Raw genomic sequence first — 9,785 nt, forward strand, 5'->3', positions numbered from 1 at the left:
AACGCTCACTGTTCATCCAGAGGCAGCTTCGATCGGCTTCAGTTAGCAGAAGTAGTGAAGGAATCGCTCGATCAGGTTCAGTTAACAGCCATCAATCGATCGCTCGGGTTCAATAACGCGTAGCCTGTAGTGCAATCGCTCGGGTTCAGTTAGAGCCCAACGCCTCGCTCGGGTTCAGTTAGAGCCAATGCCTAGCACACGCGCGCGTACGTGTACGAGAGAAACGCGCATCGCTTGGCCCCTGACCTCCCACCGTAACCGGGAACTCCCTGAAATTTTCCTCCCCCTCGCTTCTACCACGGTTTTTTGCCGTCATGGACGGCCCAAATAATGTCATGCAGCTGCGTCTCCGGCCCGCCTAGGATGAAAAGCCCTTTTTCTGTCATGATTTTTTGTCATAGAAGTAGGAGCCCATCACATCTATGATGATACCGGGTTTTGTCACAATTATCGTCATAGAAGTGTCATATGTATGATAGAAAAAAAATTCGTTCGACCCAAAATGTCACGGATGTGTCTTTTTTTGTAGTGAGAGGCATAGGATAAAACTTCTGATGAAATTCCAATTTCAATCGGTTGTAGTTCCATGATCCCATATCATCACATAGCCTAAACCATGTCAATGCCTCTCCCTTCAATGATAAAGGGAAGACCCTCTTCTTGATAACATCGTCAGGCATACCAGCAAGCTTAAATAATCCACAAACTTCATCCACATAGATTAGGTTTAAATAGGGATGCAATGTTCATCTCTTGTAAAAGGATTAGCTAGCAGTTTCTCTATCATACCCAAAGGAATTTCAAAGTAAACATTTTCAGTAGGTTCAGTAGGTTGAGGAGCAACTCTTTGCTCTACTGTTCGGGGTGAAGATACCCTGAACAAGCCCCTCAAAGGATTAATTTCCATAGTAACAAGTGACAGTAAATTCCACCTACCAAAGGCGCTTCAGTCCCCGACAAAGGCGCCAGAAAAGAGTCTTGATGACCCACAAGTGTAGGGGATCTATCGTAATCCAACGAGAAGCAGAAGGAAATGAAAAGTGGTGTTTAGTAAGGTATTCTCTGCAAGCACTGAAATTATCGGTAACAGATAGTTTTGTGATAAGGTAATTTGTAACGGGTGACAAGTAATGAAAGTAAATAAGGTGCAGCAAGATGGACCAATCCTTTTTATAGAAAAGGACAAGACTGGACAAACTCTTATATGAAGGAAAACGCTCCTGAGGACACATGGGAATTATCGTCAAGCTAATTTTCATCACGCTCATATGATTCGCGTTCGTTACTTTGATAATTTGATATGTGGGTGGACTGGTGCTTGGGTGCTGCCTTGGACAAGCATCCCACTTATGATTAACCCCATTGCAAGCATCAACAACTACAAAAGAAGTATTAAGGTAATCCTAACCACAACATCAAACATATGGATCCAAATCAGCCCCTTACGAAGCAACGCATAAACTAGGGTTTAAGCTTCTGTCACTCTAGCAACCCATCATCTACTTATTACTTCCCAATGCCTTCCTCTAGGCCCAAATAATGGTGAAGTGTCATGTAGTCGATGTTCACATAACTCCACTAGAGGAAAGACAACATACATCTCATCAAAATATCGAACGAATACCAAATTCACATGACTACTTATAGCAAGACTTCTCCCATGTCCTCAGGAACAAACGTAACTACTCACAAATCATATTCATGTTCATAATCAGAGGGGTATTAATATGCATAAAGGATCTGAACATATGATATTCCACCAAATAAACCAACTAGCATCAACTACAAGGAGTAATCAACACTACTAGCAACCACAGGTACGAATCTAAGGCTTTGGGACACAGATTGGATACGAGAGATGAACTAGGGTTTTAGAGGAGATGGTGCTGGTGAACATGTTGATGAAGATTGACCCCCTCTTGATGAGAGGATCATTGGTGATGACGATGGCGATGATTTCCCCCTCCCAGAGGGAAGTTTCCCCGGCAGAACAGCTCTGCCGGAGCCCTAGATTGGTTCTGCCAAGGTTCCACCTCGTGGCGGCGGAGTTTCTTCCCGAAAGCTTGCTTATGATTTTTTCCAGGGTAAAAGACTTCATATAGCATAAGATGGGCACCGAAGGCCTGACAGGGAGCCCACAAGGCAGGGGGCGCGCCCACGGGGGTAGGGCGCGCCCCCACCCTCGTGGCCAGGGTGTGGGCCCCCTCTGGTACTTTCTTCGCTCAGTATTTTTTATTAATTCCAAAAATGACTTTCGTGAAGTTTCAGGACTTTTGGAGCTGTGCAGAATAGGTCTCTAATATTTGCTCCTTTTCCAGCCCAGAATTCCAGCTGCCGGCATTCTCCCTCTTCATGTAAACCTTGTAAAATAAGAGAGAATAGGCATAAGTATTGTGACATAACGTGTAATAACAACCCATAATGCGATAAATATCGATATAAAAGCATGATGCAAAATGGACGTATCAGTCGGCCCGTGACGCATTTAGGGAGACCCATGGATGACTAGTCGTACAACACAAAGATAGCATAATTGTGAAGGACTCTGTGTCCAACAAAGCTGGCTAGGATTTGTAACCCTAGGTTCTCAGACTAAGGTAACCCCTTTATCTCTAATATTACTATTGATCCAACCTGACTTTAAGGGGCATCCTACAGAATGCTCTGCTAGAATCATACTCGTCGATTAGGAAGAGAGGTGTGAGACAATGCGTGAGAGACTGTCCTAAAGATAATGTGCGTACAGGAGACACGTAGGCAAGTCTATGTATATAGAAATGGTCGATGGGGATTGTGCGTGCGTATGCTTGCGACAGGAAGAGTGCTTGTGATAAAGGCTAGTGAAAACAGTCGTAAATGGTTACGAGAGGGAGGGAGGGTTATATCGAGAGCATGTGTGCGAGAAGACACCTCAGGAGAGAGTGTGTCAGCATCTGTGAGAGACCACTGATGGAGAGTGAAACTACACGTAAAAGACATCAGATATAGTATTTTGCAATTCGCGTAAGATATAGTGTACACATTGATTAAAGATATAAATTGTATCCAAATATTAGGATGGGATCATGATATTTGCAATTCGCATAAGGAACGGTCATTGATCCATCAGACATCTAGATTCTATCGAATTTGAGCATGTCTATGTTATTACTCGACACAATTGATCCACATAGTTAATATTTTGAACTCCAGACAATGCATCGCTTTAGCAATCGAATATAAACGTGAGTATAGTTTATGTTGTGTGTGTAAAGCACATTATACATACGAAAGTTACACAATGAACATTATAAATAGCTACCTATGAACTAGCATACATTTCAATTCAACTTAAGGTGGTTTAAAAATTGAATTCAACATGAAGTCCATTCAATTATTTGAATTTGATATCATGGCATTTCTAAATCATACCTAAATTATGGGGGCACCAATCTTTGCTCTGATTTTGTAAATAATAGCATATGTAGTCGTGTACAAAATAGATTCAAATTTAGCTCCTCCATTCAAAAATAATTGTAGTTATAGGATTTTCAAGTGTCAAAATTTCAAAAAGAAGCAGATAATTTAATGAGATTTTCAAACATACAAGGTCAAATTCAACGTTGTCTATTTAGGTCAATCCTCAAAGTTCAAGAGTACTCTAAACGTGAATGCTTGTGTTTCAAAATTTCGAATGAAGCGCCAAAAGAGCCTCTACTCACCCGAAACCGCGTGAGACCAATGTTTGGTAGTACAAGGAAATTACTTTTCTAATAACTCCGACCCGTGAAACCTACCGGCCCGACGTCCAAAGGTCTAAACCGGGGTAGGTTTGTAGCTTCATCTAGATGCCACGCAACCGCCTTCGAAAAACATTCATACACAATAGCTGCCTAAGCACACATGCGCGCGGCCGAAATCGCTCCCGCCCACTATTTGGGGCACCTGGGACTACCATCCTACCCCCGACCCATAGTAGGTCCGAAATTTAAGAGGGGAGTTTGTACTTTCCCCAAATTTCAAACAAGTGCGTCCCATCTTCTATTCAAAAAATCCAAAAACAAGCGCGTCCCAGACCGAAACATGGTTCTCCCCCACCCACCCGTATGATTCCCCATTCGTACTCCGTGGGTGCAAAAACTACCTCTCCACAAGCGATGAAACCCCGGTGTCCTCCGTCCGCCACCCCATCCCACCCATCAACCACCGTCCTCCTCCATCACACAGGAGCCGATACCCCGACGTCGTTGTCCACCGCAACCTCAACCACAACGCCCTCCACGACTAGTAGTTGAAGCTGAGGCCGAGCCGCCCATACCCGAGCCAGTTCAACCACGCCGTCCTGCGCCTCACCGCTGCCACTCCAACTTCGCCACTCTCCACCGCACCGGAGTTGTTCCTACTACGCTGTCCTTCGCCACCTCGGATCTGCTTCCCCTCCGCCGATATACGGCCACGGCAACACAGTCAACAATTTGGCCATGGGTTTGTCCAAGGATCCACGATTCTCCAAAACATCGGTTCCCCGGGAGAAAAAAGAAGATCGCCGCGACATATGGAGGAGACCACACTGGCAACCGATAAGGGTCCTCCTCTTCCCTTGTTCATGCAAATCTTACGTGTCTGCTTGCACGGTATTCATCCCACAGAAGACACTAGTTAACCGCTTCTTCCTGATACTAGATGTTCCTAGTAACTCGCGATGCACAAGGTTTCTCCTCATATACTATTTCACCTTAGTTAGAGGTTCGTCGCCCCCCTGAATTTCAATTCCTGGTAAGTTGATTCCCAATTAACGGAAGCATTCCCCAGCTTAACAGGCGCTAGTCCGCCTATTACACCGGGGAAGTAGCGGCTCGGTGTTTATCTTAGGGGCGTGTGGGGCCTAGAGCTACTAGCGCCCGATCTGGAGGTCGGCCGAGATTAAAGGGATGGCCTGGGGGCACTGCCAAGCACAGCGGTGGTGTGAGGTCGAGGGGAGGGCGGGGCGGAGGAGGCAGGGGTTTGGGCCGTTGGTCTCTGGCGGTTCAAGAAAGATCGTCAACAGTGAGTGGTGGGAGGTAGACGAAGGCCATCTGCCCATTCCTTATAGATCGGACGGTTCATTAAAAAAATCAACTGACCTATTTATTTTCAGTCGACTGTTATCTTGATATGACCACATGTGGTGGTGTGCTGGAGGAGTACCTGCATTTCCTGTGCTCATATATTACAAAATCATACGGAGTAGAATCTAATTTTGTTTGCCATGCAATGTTGTAGAGCTATCATATGTATCATGTCATTTATTTTTCAGCCACCTACTATCTGCTACTTTTACTGTGCACTAGTTCTGCACACACTTCGCCCATACTCTCACTATTGTGTTTTTATGCAAGGGTATTTCAGAGTCTGCCTTGAGAGAAGCAGAAAAGAAAAGAGAGAAGTTGCTCCCGCTTTCTACACGGGTAAGCACGGAACGTTAGAATGCTATAAAGGGTGCAATGTGAGCATATGGAGACGGTAAACGTAGCTCTATAGTTGATGACCTCACTCGCAATGAACCACCATCCCAGGTGCTTGCTTTAACTTCGCAGTGTCATATGTGGTTGCATGTTCCATATGGTGTCTAGCTTGTATTCGAAAGGCCTAAGTCGGTCTTTATTAAGATAAGGAAATATATTTTTTACATGAACCACCATCCCGTGAGCACCAGAAGACAAATTGCTATTCAGGGCACTGGACGAGCCAGTGACAAGCCCAGCAAAGACAAGCATCACCTGAAAGCCAACTAAAAAGTCGCGATGGTGTCGAAGCAGCCCTCCTCCCACCAGGCTCTCAGGTCCGAGATGATCATGCTCACCACTCTAGCCAGATGTCTAGCTTGTATTGCTTCCAATTTTGTTAAGTTGCATCTGCTTAGCTTACACATTATACCTTTGCATATGACATGCCTTTCTGTTTTTGGTACATACTAGTACATTTGTGTATTAACCATGTTCTTACATCAAACTAATGTTCTTCTATATCCCTCATCAATCACTTCTGATGAGGCAGTCAGGCAAGTGGACTACTCCTCATTTAAAGAATGCAGCGTTAGCCTCCCGTCATGATTCTCAAGAAACAACAAGGCTAGATGAAGATAGCTAATGTAGCTCTGTAGTTGATTACCACATTTCCCCTACACTAGCATCGCAGGTGCTTGCTCTAACTTGGCAGCGTGATATGTGGTTGCATGTTGCATATGGTGTCTAGATTTTAATTCTTACAATCTGGTTAAACTGCATGTGCTATTCTGCTTAGCTTATACATTATACCTGTTAATGTGACATGCCTTCCTATATTTAGTACATAGTACATCTGTCTATTAAGCATGTCCTTACATAAAACTTTTGTTTTTTTGTATCCCACATCAATCAATATGACGAGACACCTTTAGTATATGCAGTGCAATATTAGTTGCATCTTTCATATGATTTATAGCATGCGCTGCTTCTAATTTGTTGAAATTCCATTTATGATGGGACGCTTTTAACTTGGCAGAGTCATATTGGTTGCATCTTTCATGTGGTGTCTAGATTGCATTGCTTCTTATTTGTTGGAATGGTTTCTACTTAGTTTACACAAGCAGTTGTGAACATGCCATGTCGTCCTGTTTTTCGTACATATTCCATCCTTGTATCATGTGTTTGCCTTACATCAAAGTAGTGATTATCAGTATCATGCATGAATGAGTTCTTAAGAGAGAATTTTATTGCTTTTTCTTGTCGGTTTTACTTGACAATTCAAAATCAATAAAGCAAAGGAAGTTAGCAAGGCAGCGGATAAAGGAGCTCCTTCCAAACGGAGGACCTCTACAGTTTCTACTCCTCCATCTCCCCAAGATGATTTCCAAGAAAACACATGCATAGACACTCAACGTAGCTGTGTTTATGATGAGCACGTCTCCCCTAGTGCACCATCACCGGTGCTCCCTCTAACTTGGCACTGTTATATGTAGTTGCATGTTATGTGTGATGTCTAGCTTGTATTGCTTCTAATTTTGTTGAATTTCATCTGCTTACTTTACACATTATACTTGAATAAGACACGTGTTCCTGTTTCTAGAACATACAATATCTGTCTATCACACCATGTTCTTACATCAAATTACAACTATTGTGCAACCTACAACAATCACTTATCATAAGACACATTTGACTTCAGAGTGTGATATAGGTTACATCTCGCATTCTTTTCTAGCTTGTACTACTAATTTGTTGAAATGGCACTTAGAACGAGACATTTTTAACTTGTTAGAGTGATATTCGTTGCATCTTTCATATGGTGTCTAGCTTTCATTGCTTCTAATTTGTTGAAATGCCTTCTCCTTAGTTTACACATCATAAGCTGTGAATATGCAATGGCACTAATGACAAGAGACCTCTAACTTGGTAGTGTGATGTTGTTTGCATCTTGCATATGATTTATTTCTTGTACTGCTTCACATTTGTTAAAACACCATTTATGATGAGACACTGTTAACATGGCAGAGCGATATTTCTAGCATCTTTCATATGGTGTCTACCTTCCATTGCATTGCTTCTAATTTAGTGAAATGCCTTCTGCTTAGTTTACACATCATAGTTCTGGTTATCTCTTCCGTCTTGTTTTTCGTACATATTACATCCTCCTATCATGTGGTTGTCTAACATCAAAGTTTAGTTCGTCTGTATCACGCATCAATTTGTTCTAAAGAACTAAATTGTTATTCATTTTTCTTGTCGGCTTGACTTAACATGGCACAGAGAAAGAGGAAGAAACACAGAATGGCAGGGAATGGGAACTGGAAGAATCCTGCAGATTCTGCTGGTACTGATGGTGCAATAGAAGGTCAAAGTCCAGCGGAAAATTCTACAAACAAGGTATCCCATCCTACACGAGCTGCAGAAAAATCCAAATAGAAACAAATAGCTGCCACCAAACAAGCAGAGATAGCCCTAGTTCTTGCAACACCTTCCACGGTACTACCAGCTGCACGAGTTACTCATGCGTCAACTGAGCTAGCAGCACGTTCCCAAGCTCCCTTGCCACCTGACACTACTTCCCAAGCACTCTTGACACAAGAAGAGTTGGCAAGATCAGATGAACCTAGTGAGATTCAACAACAAGAAGGTAGTTGCTGGAGTCAAGTTACAGTTGCATGCTTCTTTATATGTAGTCTCATAGTTTGATGTACACTAACACTTCCTATGTTCGTTGTTGGACTAGCACCTAGGCGGAAGAGGAAAAAAACATCAGGGATAATGCTCGATAGGTTAACTAAATCTAGAGGAGGAAGAATGGAGATCCATTTTGAGGCAGGTTTAAAAAGGCCACGTGATGCTACAGAGTCAGCGAAGTTAGTATCAGAGGCAGTGGTTGCCGTTAGGTGTCATGTACATATCCTCCCAACATGGATTCAGTACAGGAATGACAAAGACGGAACCCAGTTCAACACCTTCCTCGACCATTTTTCTGTAAGTATGGTTATGTATGGAAACTAGTAATATCATCTTGCTCTGTCCCACACTTTCTAGGTTGCTGATAATGAGACTCCCATAATTTTCAACAGATGAGGTTCAAGTTGGATAGCCAAGATGATGCAACCAGACAAGCTTGCACCCATGTTTTCAAGTCTGCTCTGCGACAGCATCGGTATAACTTGAGGAAAACTCACTTTGAAGGCAAGGCTAATAGTGAACCTTCCCAAACATCTCCAGTGGAAAATATATCGGATGTAGACTAGAGGGGCCTCGTTAAATGCTGGTCTGATCCGAAGTATCAGGTACATTATATATATATATATATATATATATATATATATATATATATATATATATATATATATATATATATATATATATATATATATATATATATGTGATCAAATCACATGTTCAAGTCCTATTTGCGCATGTGCCACACAAATCTATCTTCTTGTAGGTGAACTATTCAAAGAATAAGGCCAACCGTACAAAAGTGAAATTCCAACAGATGACAGGATCTCATAGCTATATTGCACACTGCGAGGCTCTTGTAATTAGTTGTTGTTTCACTCTTTTCGTTGTACCATATTATCAGATCTATATTGACTTGTTCCAAATGCAGAGGAAAGCCCACAAGGACCAAAAAGTACCTGAACCAAATGTTGTGGAAATCTTCAAGGATTGTCACACCAGCAAGAAGAAGGGCATGACTACACTAGTCAAAGCCGCTATTGTAAGTCCTTAATCCTCATGCCTTTTAACTACTAGTTACTCTAACTTGTGCCTTGAACTGCATGGTTTGCGCAGCCAATGTCTATTACTCTTTTCAATTTTATACACAACTGTCTTAGCGTATCATTGCACCTTACAAGGTTTAAATGAGATCAGTGATGTTCCTTTGATCTTGACCTGTAATGTAGTTTCGTGCTGGACTTGCCCACACAATGTTACAATTGCCTGTTTGTCTATTCTTAGTTGTTTTGTGATAAGAATGATGTCATACTATGCTTACTGTATTATAAACTTCGTCTCTTTATCCTTAGCTTTCAATACAATGTGAAGAAATAGACAATACATTAGCGATGGTACATTGTCATATGTTTGGAACCTGGTTTTATTATGTACTTTGCAATAAAATACAACTAATATTTTACATGGGTTCACCATAATAAGTTCTATATATAGACCAAAGCTATTTTTTTTGGTTTTGCTACCTCCTTAATATCTTCTGTTCTAGTACAACTAATGTAAAACCTCAACATTTCAGCGAGCTATGGAAAAAATGGTGGAACCGCCACCTTCTGAAGGTGGCGAGGCAAC

This window comes from Triticum dicoccoides, chromosome 3A, assembly GCF_002162155.2.
Source record: "Triticum dicoccoides isolate Atlit2015 ecotype Zavitan chromosome 3A, WEW_v2.0, whole genome shotgun sequence".
Taxonomy (NCBI): domain Eukaryota; kingdom Viridiplantae; phylum Streptophyta; class Magnoliopsida; order Poales; family Poaceae; genus Triticum; species Triticum dicoccoides.